This window comes from Sorex araneus, chromosome 10, assembly GCF_027595985.1.
Source record: "Sorex araneus isolate mSorAra2 chromosome 10, mSorAra2.pri, whole genome shotgun sequence".
Classification (NCBI taxonomy): Eukaryota; Metazoa; Chordata; class Mammalia; order Eulipotyphla; family Soricidae; genus Sorex; species Sorex araneus.
The window spans coordinates 50,779,004-50,796,024 of NC_073311.1; positions in this window are offsets into that span (position 1 = coordinate 50,779,004).

Here is a 17,021-nt window from a genome sequence, read left to right on the forward strand (position 1 = left end):
TGTAGAAGAGAGGACTCTTTAAATCATATAATTAATGTTTCAATATCTTCAGTGGGTCAGAAACAAGATATTCTTTTCAAGGTTGGGAGCCTTCCTACACACATTTAACTGACCCAAGACCCAGCCTCTGTGAGTACAGAATGACTATCTGCTCCTCTGCAGAAAATGAAACATCAAGCAGTCTCTTTGGAGACCAGAACACTGTGAGAATCTCTCAGTCTCTGCTCTGGCTTGTTGAGAAGCGAGAAGTACTTGCAGGCGGAGCAGCTCTGGTGTTTTTTGGTGAATTCCCATGATCCTCAAGGGAGACGCAGCTCTAAATGCTTTAACAAAGGATCAGGTTGTTGCCTTTCTGTAGCCAAGGCCAGCTCATTCTGCATGGAGACATTGGATATCTATCAGATATCAAATAGGTACACACAGCAAGACGGGGAGAGCTGGAGAGTTAAAGACCACACCGCCTGGCTCCTGTCGATTTATTTTATTAAAGCATTTTGATTTACAACGTTATTCAGCGTTGCATTTGAGGCATCCTCTGTTCCAGCACCAATCCCACTCACTATCAGTGTCACCTTCCCTCCACTGTTGTCCCCAGTTTCCCCTCATTCCCCCAGCCTGCCACCTTGGCAGGCACATTTTTAAAGTTATGTTGTTGGGGTTTGCATCTCATGATTTCATTGCTGTTGATTCTGTGGTTGAGTATACAGCTGTACCTCTCCTGGATACCACCCATGTACCCGAGTGCCCTTGACCCCTGCCCAATTGCTTCCTGTCTTTTACTTCCACCATCGATATCTTGACCTCTTTATTCTTCTCTGTATACTCAGAATTCAAGAGTAATTATTCCATATCTCACACTTTACATAAAATCCAATTCAAAGTGGATTAAAGATCTTAATATCAGACCAGAATATATAAAATTCTGCCTTTAAGAAATTCAAGCATTCAAAAATTCAAATATTGATTTGTGTCCGAGTGTCTAAATGTGTGTGAGAGACAAAACATATGCACCCGTACAAATGGGACCAGAAGAAACTGCTAGCTATTAAAATTATATGACTGACAATTCCCTTCTGGCAAGATGGTTTATAATAAATCAATGCTACTGTGATGATAGCCAAGCACAGAGCAAGATTTGTAAAATAGATTACCTGAAGTTTCAAGAGAGTGAAAAAGATGAGGTGGATTCTGGAGGAAATGAGACTAACAGGGGGTAAGGTGCTTTAGTTTTTGTTTTTGCAAATCTATGGGTGGAGAGGCCACAGCCATTATCTGGAGACACCCACAATCCTATCTTTTCTGGCTTGAGGCAACTCTCAGTGATGCTCAGGGCATACTCTTTTCTCTGTATCTGGGATCACGCTTGTGGGTGCTGGAGGGACCGTATTCACTACACACAATTGACCTAGGGTTCATCACAGGCAAGGCAAGTGCCTTACTCTCCGTACTAACTCTGGCCCTGGTAGCTGCAATTCTTATACAAAACACCCACTTCTTCACCCACACCCACTGAAGTGAAAGACACTTCAGTTTTTCACTTCTGAAGAATAAAATGGTGAAGTTTGGGGAAACTTTAGTTATTCCAACAAACATTACTGGAATAATTATATGTTTATATGAAAAGTGGAAGGAAGGAAACTCTAGACTATTTCTTTATGTTCCTTTAAGCCACAATTTTTGTTTCTTTAAGCCGCAATTTTATTTATACTCATTCCAAAAACAAAAACCTTGATAAAATAACCATTATTTATCTTCTCTTTAAAGATGCTAAATAGATATTTCCAATAAAGCTAAACTGAGTGAGAAAGCATTTATATGGTGATACTTGAAGCTTACATAATAATAAATGAACAATACAAATTAACAGTTATTTGTCAGTATTGGCTATTTTTGAAAAATATAAGAAAAAGCAGCACTATCATGTGGGCTGTTGCTCATTTCATCACAATGAACTATCACACTCACAATGCATGTTCTCACCCTACCATGACTTTTAATAAAACTTTATGTAATTGTCACTGTCACTGTTATCCCATTGCTCATCGATTTGCTTGGGTGAGCACCAGTACCATCTGATGTGGAGACTTATTGTTACTGTTTTTGGCATGTCAAATATACTACAGGTAGCTTGCCGGGTTTTTTTGCAGAAAAAAGTGTGGAGTATTTTTTCTTGACAGAAAGCATTATGAAGAGACATCACAATGGCAAAAAGACATAAACATTACTGGTTAAAGATGCAGGCAGGGGATCAGAGCTAAGAAATGCTTACTAGAGGAAATTAAGAAAAGGGATTCTCCCATGAAATTTTTTACTTCTTTATTTTGAACTTTTAGTCATCAAAATTTTCAATACTGTTAGTAATCAGATTTCATACATACATACAAGTTTCCCATACCACATCCTATCAAAGTGTTCATTTTCTTCCATCACTGTTTCAGAGTCTCCCTCTCTTAAGCTACCTGCCCCAACAGTCTTCAGACAGAATTCAGGGACTTCAACAGCTTTGTTTGACCCCTCCTATGAAACCCATGTCAGAATTCTGAACTGTAGAGCTGTAAAATAAACCATATCGTTTAAGTTGTTATACTTGTCTAATTTTTAGAAACTACAGCCATAGGAAGCAAACGTAGAACTGAAAAATGCAAAACATAATCAAGAAAACTTTTTTCAAGTTTTCCTTTGGGGTAAGAGGGAGAGGGTGACATAATTTACTGGAATGGGGTTTGGGTTCAATAGTGGTAAGAGGATTTGTTTTCAGGTTATTTGGGGTGATGAATCCAAAACTGACCAAAGTCCAACTCTGGGTGAAGATTACACTAAGGAAAGGTCTTTATAAAAGACCCTCCGCTGCAGAAGATAAAGAAAACAGTTATTAGATATGAACTGTTTTCTTTGGGGATACGTTGAAAGAAATACTGTGTTTCCATGATGGGAAATTATCTTCTCTATATTTCAGTGATAAATTAAGTTCCTAAATGCATTATCTATTTGAGAAAACACATTTATGAAGCTACTACATAGCAAACTAACCAAAGAATGGCCAGAAAGGGAACGAACTCAAAGTTTTTTGAAAAAAAAAAAAAAAGGGAGAGAAACATGAGATTTAGATTGAAAAGGATCAAAGAAAAAAATATAAATGACCACAAGGGGGAGCCAAAGCACGAATATATGATGAAGTGGATTTTGAAGCTGATATCTACCCAATGAGGATAATAAAATACCGTGATTGAAAGAAAGAACTATAAGGAATACTAATTGATTTAAACACTGGCTCAACATTTATTATCCTGTAAAGTTTTAGTTTTGTTTGCGGACTACACCCAGCTGTGCTCAGAACATACTCCTCACTCTGTGCTCAGGTATCACTTTGGCGGGGCTAGGAGGAAATGGGGTACCATGGATAGAGCACAGGTTTGCTTCAGGCAAGAGAAGCTTCTTAGCCTCCTACTACTTCCCTACACCCCTACACCTTTCCTGTGAATTCTGACAAGTTACTACACCTCTATGCTTAGTTTTTCTTATTAATAATTTTTTCAATCACTAAAATATCACATTTTAGTGATTGAAAAAATACATTTTCTAGGAGTTTTCAACTTGAGGTTGCAGATGTCCCAGAGACGCAGGCAGGTGTGTGTTTGTCAGTGTGCAGATCATTACAACATGCCAGTCGACCAAAGGCTTACATTTGGTAGACTGGGAACACTTGTAAAGGTGATTAGAGGCTGCCCCAAAAGCCTCTGTCCCTTTCGGAGAGCCTGGCAAGCTACTGAGAGTATTCTGCCCGCATGGCAGAGCCTGACAAGCTACCTGTGTCATACTCAACATGCCCCAAACAGTAACAACGATGGTCCTTATTCCCCTGATCCTGAAATAGCCCCCAATATGCCATTGGGCAACACTAGCAAGCGACAGGGACGAATGGAGATGTTACTGGCGCCCGCTTGAGCAAGCTGATGAACAACAGGATGATAGTGATACAGTGATTAATAAAATTGGCATAACTATAATACGTACCACAAATGTCATGAATTCAAGCATATATAAGCACTAATAGTAAATGGTAGCGATCATTATGACAATATCAGAGGTAAATTATTTTGGCTTCTCTGAAAAATAGAGGAAATCTCTGAAACTTCCCAAGTTATTCTAATAAAGTTACAAAAAAATCTAAACAAGAGCTGTTCCAAGTTAACCCAATAAAGCTCTATTGTGATGCTCCTTTTCTTCATAGCACTTAGTATGATTCCAAATTATCTTACTCTCTGCTTTCCCTTTTTTATTATCTGTGTTCACTCCACGTCACCAGATTAATATATTTAATGATAGCATATTTATTGTTTATTTTCCAGACAGGGAAAAGGTTTAAAAAGTTAAGCAATAATGAATTTATTAAGGGAAAATGAATTGTCAAGATTACTTGAATTGAGGACTCATGTCCAGAATATTGTGATATAAGACAAAATCACTATAAAACATACTTGGCAGGAACAATTAACTAATTATTTGGTCACATTTATTGGTTGGTTACTGTGCTTCTCCCAAACTGTCACTGTCACTGTCATCCCGTTGCTCATTGATTTGTTCGAGCGGGCACCAGTAATGTCTCTCATTGAGAGACTTATTGTTACTGTTTTTGGCATATCCAATATGCACGGGTAGCTTGCAAGGCTCTGCCTCGAGGGCTCGATAGATACTCTTGGTAGCTTGCCGGGCTCTCCGAGAGGGGCGGAGGAATTGAACTCGGGTCGACTGCGTGAAAGGCGAACGCCCAACTGCTGTGCTATCGCTCCAGTCCTTATCCCAAACATTATTCAATTTTATAAGAACCAAATGGTGAACTAAATAATCCTTCCTTTCTTCTTCTTACGCAACCTTTTTCTTCCCTTTAACTCTTAACTCATCTCATACATTGCATATGTGCTTTTAAAAGAATTATTTTACTTAGAGATGCTTTGTAAATATGTATGATAAGCTCAGTGTTACTGGGAGTTATTACATTTTCCCCTTTATTTTCTCTACTCATTATCATCATCATCACCCCTTTGATCATCGAATTTCTCGAGCTTTCTCAATAACATCTCCATTTGTCCTAGCTCTGAGATTTTAGAAGCCTCTCTTTACTCGTCCTTCCCAATGGTGCCGCATTGGAGGCTTTTTCAGGGTCAGGGGAATGAGACCCATCATTGTTACTGGTTTTGACATATGAAAACGCCACGGGGAACTTGCCAGGCTCTCCCATGTGGGTGGGAAACTCTCAGTAGCTTGCCAGGTTCTCTGAGAAGGAGAACTAGGCTATAAGATGTCTTCCGGGAGCTTGGTTTTATTAGTCTCTGGATATTGGCCGTTGATGGGATTACACAGGAGCAGTTTCTGGGTGATTGCCTAGATACTGGAAAATGGGGGATCTGGGTGGAAGAGGCCCAGTCTGGTTCCAAGCAGGCTTGGAGATCTCGGCCCCAGATCCCCGCACACCTGGGTTCCTCTCCCTCCCCATCTACCCTGTGCCACGCAATCCCATCAACGGCAAACATCTAGAGACTATGAAACCAAGTTCCCAGAAGTGAGTGATACCGAGTTTCTTGCCCTGCGCCTGGCTGTCTTCACCAGGGCCCCTCCGAGGGGGTGAGTTGAGTTTCCCTCTCCACCCTGAGCAGAACCCCAGCAGCTAAAGACCTCCAGAACCCAGCCACAGTCATGCTCAAGACCTCTCTCCCCATGTTTGGATGAGCCTCATGCATGAAGGAATGGGCAGAGGAACCTAGGTGTGCCAACAGGGGGGTTGAGATCTCCATTTCCTCTACTGTGTAACAAAATGTTTCTCCATAGTTTTTAAAAAAGTATTCACTGGTATTGAATTGCTGTTTGCCTAAAATGCAACTATCAGTCAGTTTGTAAATCATGACTCTTTAATAAATTTTTTAAGTATTCACTGTTCAGCTCAACATTTTATTATCAAGTTTTATTATAATTATTTATTAATTGTTGTTATTAGTTATTAACTAATAACTAATTATGATTATAATAAATGATAACTAATGATTATTATTAATTATTAGATTAATCCTACTTTTCGGCTGGGTTGGCATGTTATGTTTTATAAAAATGAAAAGGCCAGAACAATATTACAGCAGGTAGGGCACTTGTGCCTTTGCATGTGGCCAACCTAGGTTTAATCCTTGGCATTTGAGTGCAGAGGCCTAAACACTACTAGCAGTGGTCCATAAATAAAAAGAGAAACAACTAAAAAATAAAAAATAAAAAGAGTTAAAATATGAATTATACTTTTGTATATGGAAAATCAAGCTTTTTTTTCCAAAACTGAACAGTACTTAGCAAATGTACAAGAAGCTAGTAATTCCACCATCTTAGTGCACGGGATGGAAGGAATAAGATACCATTTATAAATGTACCTGAGGGTTACCTTACAGATGATACACATTAAAAAAAAAAAAAACTGTAAAGAGGATCTAGAGAGATAGTACAGCAGGTAGGGCCCTCACCTTGCATGAAGCAGATTTGGGTTAGATCCTCTGCACCATCTCTGGTCCCAGAGTGTGGCACTCTTTCCTCAGTGCAGAGTCAGTATTAAGGACTGAGCATCTCAAGGTGTGGCCCCCAAACAAAGTTCTGTAAAAAGGTATCACCAGTTGCAAAGGGCTCATTTTCTGTATTTTTTCAGTTTATAGATATTAACACTCAATAGGTTTTTAACTACCTTTTTCTTTTCACATCCACTAACCATCATTTGTACTGATCAGCCTTTTCCACCATCTCATCAGTCCACTCATTCCCTTTATACCTGCTATCCTCATGTCATTTCTTAATTCTTTAATTATGAACCGATACAATGGAGACTAGACAATATTTAAATTGAAAGTCACCATAACATAATGAAAAGAGGGGACTAGAGCAATAGCACAGTGGGTAGGGCATCTGCCTTGCATGTGGACATATGCCGAAGACCCAGGTTCAATTCCCAGCATCCCATATGGTCCCCTGAGCACCACCAGGAGTAATTTCTGAGTGCATGAGCCAGGAGTAACCCCTGAGTATCGCCAGATGTGACCCAAAAAGCAAAAAAAAAAAAAACATAATGAAAAGAGTTTTGAATTTGGTAGATGATACTAGTTTTTACCAAAAAAAAATATCTGAATTGTCTCTAAATTCCTTAAACTTTCTTCTGCATGTGCAATCTTAGGATGGTAATATTCAAGGTGCATATACATATGTTCATTTCACCATCAGTCTGCAAATATTCATCGGTGGTAACTGTGTGAAGGCCACTATTTTAGAGTCATAGAATACATTCTGTGGAGACACGTGGGAAGCAAAAAACTTGAGAAGTGTTTGTATGTGTCATATAGGGGCCAGTGGGGTGGAAAACAATGAAGAAAGACAAAGATGCATAAATGTTCTCTGGTTTCTAGTGGGTCAGAGGGTCTGAGCTAAATACTGAAAAATAAGGGCTAGATAGCCAAAGTCTAAGGTTTCTTGCCATGAGGACCAGAATCATGTCTTTCGTCATGAAAAGTCACCACCAAATTAAGTGGCTCAAATATGATTACTACTAATTTTAAAAAAGTGAATGGAAAGTGTCTCTTAAATTCTGAAATAGTAAACAAATAGAGATTTCAATTTTTAATTACATCCGAACATTGGACACAAAGGATATCTTTTTCAAGCGTACTCTCTTTATACAAGAAAAGAGGGAGCAATAAAATATGATAGCAGAAACAAAGTGTCAGTAATACAACTAACAAGATAAACAAGCGATATCTAGCAAAGTCTCTGGATTTTAGAGGAGACATTCTGCTATCTCATTTTCCTGCAATTCTCTGCTAATCTTTGCTGAGTAACTACACTTCTATTTATAGAATATGTAGAAGGAGGGAGAAAAAAATAAGGTTAATGCTATCGGGGGCTCCAGTAACCCTGACTGTAATGTCACAGAGCCATCTAGTTCAGGGAGCATAACTAAAATACATTTTTATGCAAGATAGATTAATCTAAACATAAGTCCTCCAGTCTGTGTCTAGTGTCATCAAAGATCCAAAAACTAATTATGATCTACAACAGGAAATAGAAAAGAAGCAGAAAAATCCAAAGGTTTGAGTTTTATTTGAGGACATACATACAGGAAATACTCATTATAAGATATATAGGAAAAAACAATTTCTGAGACTTATGTTTCCCATTTCAGTTTTTCATTTCTGGTTTTAGATGTAGTTTTAAGCACTTATAGATCAGGAAGTTGCTGCAACATAATCCTGGTTGTTTACAAGAAAAATGAGTAAGATAGTCTTAAATTAAACCAATTAATCAAGAACAAAAGAATGTGGAAAATCTCAAGGGCAAGTAAACAATTATATTTTATATCTTTTGAGCATTTTTTAATTGAATAAGAAAGATCTTTACAATAACTATAAAGACGCCCAACTGCCCATATTGCATTTAATATTTGCTTTTATTTGTCAATTTTATAAATTATGATTACTGAAGGAACAAGGTAAAGATTTATTCGAAAAATATCATTTGACCTATACTCAGGGCACTTTTTTCTTTCTGTCATAGAAACTTATGCATATTCTAGAAAAAAAACAACAATAAAATACAACATAAAATACCAAGTCAATCAAATTAGTCAGGACACTGACAGAAAAAATGTAAAATAGATGATTTAATGGAAAAGATAAACCTCAAAACTTGCTGTGTTGGTAGATGTGGCAATGAAAAAAATAGAGAAGAAGTCTAAGTACCACTTGGGGGTTACCATGCACTGCTTGAGAGATGGCCTACTCATTTAGTTGGAACAGAAGTTTCTGGAACAGAGACTGGAGCCTCTGTTCAGTGGGTAGGGCGCTTGTCTTGTGTATGGTACCCCAAGCTTGAGGAAAGATCCCTGAGCCAGAAGAAAGCCCTGAGGACTGTAAGGTGTGGCCCCAAAACAAACATACATATATATGTACATATATTTACATAAGCACATACATATACGATACCAAGCAAGAGAAGAGCAACCCTCACAAGACAGACAGTGGCTCTCCCATATTCCTACAGTTAGTAGAGAAGTTCATTTTCTATGGTGGTTCTTATAACTACTTCCACATACGCTAAAATAACTTGCAAATTAAAGGCCCATTTCATTACATAAAATTGTTGTGGCAGATAGATAGGAGGAGCTTGTTATTGCATTGGGGGGAAAAACACCTCTAAAACCAGAACCAACTCCAAGACATGGAGGCCTTTAAGACAAAGAATCCATCTCAAGACCCTGAAAGTCATTGAGATGCAGAATTCCAGGCCGGAGGGGAAGGGTTCCGGACTCTTCCAGAGAGAGGAGACTGGACCCCTAGGGAGAGAGGCTCCACTGCTGGAACAAAGGCCAGGAAACTATTAGCAGAAGACCTTCAACTTCACCCAGTTCTTCCCCTTGGCAACCACTCTAGCAACAGACAGTTCGGTGGGGGCAGTTTGGGGAAAGGGCATAGGAAGCAACTTGGACAAAGGGCGCGCTCACGCGTGCTGTCTGAGTGCACATATTGCTGGTTTCCATTTTGCCTGTCCCTTGTCACCCACATCTCTCCTCCTGAGATGTGGACTTTCACTTTCACACTTCCACATTGGGGTGTGTACTGGCTCTCTCCAGTCTGGAGAAACCTGTGTTCTCTCTTGAGTTGCTATTTAACTTCCCTCCCCTCCCTTCCCTTTACTTCCCAATAAACATCAACTTCGCTGTTCGTCTTCTCCTGAAGTTTTGTTGTTGTTGTTGTTGTTGTTGTTGTTGTTGCTGTTGTTGTTTGTTTTGTTTTTGTGTTTTTGTTTATTCTGCATGTGAAAGGCAACAGATCCAAAAGCCTGGGTAAGATTAGGACTTACTTCCCTTTCCTGCAAAGGGTCCACCCTGAGTCCATGGCTTCAGGAGAAACTTAGGGGCAAAGAATCACCTCCCACACGGTACAGAAAAGTGAACGTCAGGCATGGCTTCATGGCTGCCTCATGGGGCTGGAGAGGCATCAGTGTTCCTGACATGCAGGGGCTCCTAGCAGACTTTCTAAGTATCCCAGACACTTTCCCCTCCCCCTGTGACAAAGATGGGGAGAGAGAAAGCAGTAGATTGGTTTCTCGAGGCTGCCACCTCTATCCTCTGCATTTTAGGTAAGCCACCCAAAGAACCTTGACCAGCAACAAAATTAAATCTATCAAATTATGTTGTGATGTAGAAAATCAATTTTTTTTTTTTGCTTTTTTGGGTCACACCCGGCAATGCACAGGGGTTACTCCTGACTCTGCACTCAGGAATTACCCCTGGCAGTGCTCAGGGGACCATATGGGGTGCTGGGAATCGAACCCGGGTCGGCCGCATGCAAGGCAAACGCCCTCCCCGCTGTTCTATCGCTCCAGCCCCAGAAAATCAATTCTTATTTAAATAATTCTTCATCTAAAGATCCCTATACTTAAAATTACATAATTTCATGATAATAATATCTTCCCTATTCTTAGAAATTTCCTTTAGGGGCTGGGGCAATAGTACAGCAGGTAGAGTGTTTGCCTTGCACTCAGTCAATGGGGGTTTATCCATGGAACCCCCTATGGTCCTCTGAGCACAGCCAGGAATCACCCCTGAGCATCGCTGGGTGTGGCCCAAGAACAAAAACAAAAAGAAATTTCCTTCAGAGTGGAAATATTTCTTAAAAGTAATATGTCCAATCACTATTATTTCATCTGCTTTTCCTTTTATACCTGACAGGATTTATTTCAGAGTTGATTTGTGGTCTGGAGAGGTGGCTGAGTGGTGACTCATATGCCTGGCATGCATAAAACCTGGGTTCCAGCCCCAGAACTCCAAATATAATTCTTTTTAACTTGGAAAAGATAAAATAATTTGGATGATATCTAGGTCAAAGATAGAAATGGTACCATCTAGCACAAGACTATGGAATATCTCCTTTAGCCCACTTTAGTTAGACTGCCCTTGCTCCCTCAACGCTGTAGATTATCTAACTGGTGGTGCCCTATCAGTGAATGTCCATCAGAAATCAGTTAATTTCACAACACAATTTTCTCTTCACTAGAATTAAGATGAACCATGAACTTTTGTTCTTGGAGAGGATGCATGTCATGGAATCTTCTTCCACTCAGGGCTAAAGGTTAGAAAACAGAAAACAATTGCTCTATCTACTCCTTTCCCCCAAGTTATTGCTATTTTTGTGGGGTTTTTTTTTTATGTTCAAGTTTTGTGTAGCTCTGCATGTTTCCAGGAGAAGCAATTGTTTTGTGTTGTCTCTGTCCTTGTCCTTGTCTCTGCTATTTGAAATTCACTCAAGAGGCCCAGGGCCAGATATTGACAGATTTTATTAAGAAAAAGAAAGGAAAGAATAACTAGACATTTCAGGAGATGGTTGAAGTGGACTGGCCCAAGTACTGGGGATTGCCCCAACCCAATGCACTGCTTGGGTGTTTATTTAATCTTTTTCCTTTGTTCCCAATTTTGGATGTTACCATTATTTTCCCTCTGCTGGTTTGCTCCCAAGGCTGGAAAGACCTGGAGACAGGTGGTCTTATCTCCTGAGGAAAGAAGTAGCACCCTTCTTACTTCAGGATGTGCTACCTGTTTAAAAACAGGTCTTCTCAGTTAGGGCCTGTCCAAAAGGATGGGTCTCTAAGTCCCTGGCATAGGACTGGCCAGGTCCATTACTGGAATGTCTCCAGTATATCTGTCCACTCAAAAGCATAGAGGAATTGTGAGGTGGCATCCAGGAAATCTTACAAGAAAACATCTTTAGGATCCGTACAATGAACCAACAGTTGGGAGAACTTTAATTTAATGGTGTCAGGGTTGGGAACCATTAAACAGATGGGAATGCAGTTCCCTCAACTGCACTCAGATCCCAAACCAAATGCCATTTGTGTTGTTACTGCAAAATTGAGGTATTGCTGAGTATTAGCAATGTTTTCTTCAGAACTTGCTAATGAGGGCCTATGGTACAGTTCTTGCTTCTGGCTTTAAAGAGTAGGGGTAGAATAGATAGTAAACCTGCTAAAGGCCCTTGCTTGCAGGCAGCCTACTTGGTTTTGACCCCTGCTTTGTCTCTGGGCCCCTGGCACCTCCAGGAGTGATCCCTAATGATCCCTGAGCACAACTTGTTATGTTGCAAACGAAACAGAGGTGTAAAGGGATGTTGTTTTCTGTGTGGCTGTTGGATGGGGTTCTTAAGTTGTAATTTTATCACTATCACGAAATCCCATTAATCGTCGATTTCTCGAGCAGGCTCAGTAACCTCTGCATTCGTCCTTTCTCTGAGAGCTTAGAAGTCTCTCTCGACTCGGCCCTCCCAAAGATGTTACACTGGAGGCTCTTTCAGGGTCAGGGGAATGAGATCCAGCTTGTTACTGGATTTAGCATATGAATACACCATGGGAAGCTTGCAAGGCTGTCCCATGTGGGCAGGAAACTCTCAGAAGCTTTCCAGTTTCTCCCAGGGGGAGAAGTAGGCTACAAGATACAAGCTTCTGGGAGCTTGCTTTTAAGTCTCTGGATGTTGGCTGTTGATGGGATTACACACACCTGGGTTCCTCTGCTGATATTTTCTTGCCTGAGGCCTGTCCAAACATGTGGAGAGGGCCCTCGAGCATGGCTGTAGCTAGGTTCCGGTGGTCTTCGGCCGCTGGGAGCTCTGCTCGGGGTGGGGAGGAAAGCTGGAGCCCATCCCCTCCAAGGGGCCCCAGAAGATAGCCAGGCGTGCGGGCAAGAGACTCTGTAATTTTATATTGGTAGCATAATAACCCATTCTAGAAACTAATTTTCCTCAGCCAATGAAGTCTCAGCTCCTGATTCTTCTGTTCTCTTCCCCACTCTGAGTTTAATAAAATTAATAAATATCCATGTTTGGGGGGCCTGAACTGAAAGAAGCTGGGTTTCCTTTTTCTGAGAAGGTCCCATCCCAGGAGTGGATGGAGACTTTCAGGGATGAATAAAAATTGATGCAAAATGTCCCATCCTACAGAGAGCTAAGAGAAGGTGTATGACCTCCCCAGGCCTATTTCCTCTTACCACATTATACTCCTAACACCTGACAGATATTGGAAGAATGGAATCCAGAAAAGGAGATTAATATCAGGTAGGTAGCTTCTGCAGCTACTAAACATTTTAGTATCCTTCGTGCCATGGTCAGCATTGTGCTGGGTTTCAACCCGTTCATGTTCAGATGTTCCAGGAACTGATTGGAGTGAAGGGCCCTGTCACTTCAGGTCTATCATTGGGGTTGAACTTGGCCAGGGATCCTTCTGAACCTGGTACAATCTCATTTCCAGTGGTCCATCTTATCATCTGTGGGATAAGGCAAGGCTGTGCACAGGGACACGCTCATCCCCAAATGCCTTGAGTTTCCACATTGAAGATAGATTCCTCAGGGTCTTTGGAGTAAAGAAAGTAGGAGTTGGCTGTTGGATCTGAAAAGCTGCTGGATATCAGCCTCCCCCTCTCCTCCCATCTCTCTCTTTACCTTATTCCCCCTCATCCTGACCTCCCATATAGAAGACTAGACACCACCTCAAGGAGCTCAGCCAGGGAATGTGAGGTCCCAAGAGAAATGTTTTAAACTTTCTCCTAATGTCTGGGACTTTCTAGGTAAGGAACCTGTCAAGGAATACTAGTAGACCTTGGATAAAATTAGGGTCCAAAAGGGTGTATTGAAGAAGGGTTGTCTTTGATCTCCCACAAAAGGCTAATGCATTTTCTTCATTTTATTGTATTTGACTGGATTCCTCTTACATTGTTAAATTTATCCAATTTTTTTAAAAAGTCATATAATTGTTGGTCAAAATACCCTCTACTGAAATATAATCCCATAGATATCCTAGGGGAGTTCAGCCACAATTCCAAGAGGACAGAAAACATTTGTCATGTGGTATTCACCCCCCCAAAGAGCAGCTATATCTCCTATGGTGTTCTTTCTCTCCCTTGCTTAGGGTATAGATAATGATTAATCTAGTATCCCATCAGGACAAATTAAAAGAGAGGCTCACATTCATGAACCCTGAAACATATTTCTCAAGGGTCCTCTGTGAACTTTCCCAAATCTTGTTCAATCTGACGTTGACTCCTCAGGGAAAAAAGGCACCTGGCCCTATTGGGTTTACCAGCTTCTCCTCCACCCAATTCTTGTAACTGGAGATCAGGGAAGGTTTGGAGGTTCCAGGTAGATGAGTAAGGAATTGAGAACAAGGAGCCAAAGAACTCTGGAGCTGTTGATTGCCTGTCCCTGAGTGAGGGATGCGTGAGTTTATTGTAGTTCATCCCCAGGTTGAAATACAAAAACCAGCCCAGCACAAGTTACCCATGAGAAGGAAGAACTGAGCAGGACTCGGACCTCACGATCCATTCTGCAAGGCTTGCATAGTTCTGATTTCCCTTAAGCATCATGAAATTCTGGCAGAAGAAATCTCTAGTTCTCTTTTCTTCTGCAAAATGAGTCAATCAAACAGGATTTTAAAGTTTACTCTAATTCTTTGATCATATTTCTCCATCTTCTAACTCAAAATTAAGCCACACTATGATGCAAAGGAACATTAGCTTGTACTTCTTTAGTGCCTAGAGACCAAATTTATTCTAGGTCTTGAGGACACAAACCAAGGGTTTCTCAGTGGGGATTGAGGTTTGACTTCTCATCTGTAAGAGAGAACCAGGGACAATAGAATGAAGGCATCTGACCCGAGAGACATTGCCTTGTGGATTCAGATGTCACCTGTTGCAGGTGGCTTATATGAAGTGGGAGATGAGAAGTAGCAATCCTGAGAAGGGTGTCCTCTGCCATTCTTTTTTATCTACCTTGATTACCTTGACTGACGGCTGCTATGAGCAAACTTTGAAGTGTAAATGCTTGTGTCTGATCAGTTCTTCCAGGTGGTCACCAAACTTTCAAATCCTATTTGATCTTCAGGGCACAGAAATTAATCCATGCCACCTTATCTCTGAGGGATCTGTGGTACCCAGGTTGTCATTGCTATTTTGCTCTTCATGGGAAAATAAAACTAAGTCCTAGCTTCTGTCCAGGTTTTTCTGCTCTGTCACTTATCCTCACAGAAAAAAATTGCAGAAAGAAAAACAATAGTCAGATAACACAAGTTTATTTGGGGAAATAGGATGGGAAAGAGAGTCATGTGTTCAGCCAAATACATGGTCTTCTTTAGAATGGGGAGAGTCAAGAACACATCCCAGGTTAAGGAGCAGGTATATCCCCAAGGTGAATCATGCACCATGAAGCAAAAAAGAAGAATTGCACATCTCAGGCTGAGACCCAGGTGTCTTCCAGAATAGGGAAATGCATGCCTTTGTCTCTGAAGCTAGCTTTTAGGCTTTTGCAAACTGTCCCTTAAATCTGTTGCTAGGGTGTTTCTAAGGGGGAGAACCTGGAATGAAAAATGGTCTTTTGTAGTATCATGTTAAGTGAAATGAGTCAGAAAGAGAGGGACAGACGTAGAAAGATTGCACTCATTTGTGGAATATAAAGTAACAGAATGGGAGACTAACACCCAAGAATATGAGATAAGTATCAAGAGGAGTACTCCACAGCTTGGAAGCTGACCTTACACGCTAGGTGAAGAAGCAGCTCTGATAGAGAAGGGGTCACCAAGCAAAGGGTGCTAGGCGGGCCCACTAGGGATGGAAGATACAGGCTGAAAATAGACTATAGACCGAACAAGATGCCTACTTAATACCTCTGTAGCAAACCACAACACTCAAAGAGAGAGAGAGAGAGAGAGCAAATGGGAATGCCCTGCCACAGAGGCAGGGTGGGGTGAAGGGGACAGGGTGGGGGTGGTGGGAGGGATGCTGGGACCATTAGTGGTGGAAAATGGGCACTGGTGGAGGGATGAGCACTTGATCATTGTATGACTGAAACTTAAGCATGAAAACCTGTAAGTCTGTAACTTTGTCTCACAGTGATTCAATAATAAAATTAAAAAATAAATTTTAAAAAATTTTTGAAATTAAAAAAAAAAGAAAAATGGTCTTTTGAGATGGTCTTTTCATAGTCTCTGTGTGTGAAAAACTAAGGCATGCTGAGGGGTGTGTGCACTCGAGGGCTCTCCGGGCGGCTCTGTCTCACCACCCACGTTCATTCGTTGCCCTGGAACCGCTGTGTGTGCTGTCGGTCAAGGGCAGGCGATGGAAGGAAGAAGGCCAAACTGGTTGCTCGATCAGTTTATTTCATTCTCTCTCTCTGCTTCTCTCCCGGCTCTCGATCTCTGGATCTGGCCCCCAATCCACTCTTACAGCCTAGTTAAATCCCCCCAGCATGAGGGGGTTGGGGTGTACACATAGGTGTGGTCACCATCAATAGGGTGGAGGCTCCTTTCCCTCAGGGGATGCTTCTCCTAGGACTGACTCCCTTTCAGCAGGAGGATTCACCCAAGGGTGGAGTCCCATGAGTGTGTTTCTCCTCTCCTCAGCCAGAAAACATATAAGAATTCATAATATTAATCATTTTGTATGGACACAATAAGAAATGCATTAAAGATTATAGAATTGCTCTCCAGGGGCCATCTCGATCTCAGACTACAGTGCTCAGGCCAGATCAGTCTTTCCTATCCCTAGCAGGGTCTTAGTCTCATCATTACTTTTGGATCATGACAACATTTGTCCATGATCAAGCTTTTAACTTATACTTAAGAATCAGGCACTCTGGCCAGGCCCATCTCGATGCCAGGGTGGCACACAACTCACCGCTTGCCCTGGGTCCGTCTCGTCCCTCATCGGGACCCTGCTTTTGGGGGTGCTAGGAAGTAAGGGCACCTGAGGCTTAGGTCGAGAGAACAGATGCCCAGGAGGAAAATATCATGTAGAGTCAAATGACTCCCAGGTTACAAAAGCATATCATTTGCTAAGTCTTCCTGTGTCCATACGAAAAGGACATGGCTCTGAATAAACTATGCAAAGGACTCAAGGAGAAGAGAAAAACAGTATTTACAAGTCAACAGAACACTAAGAAAGAAGCTACAAATAAGCAAAGAGGAATGGG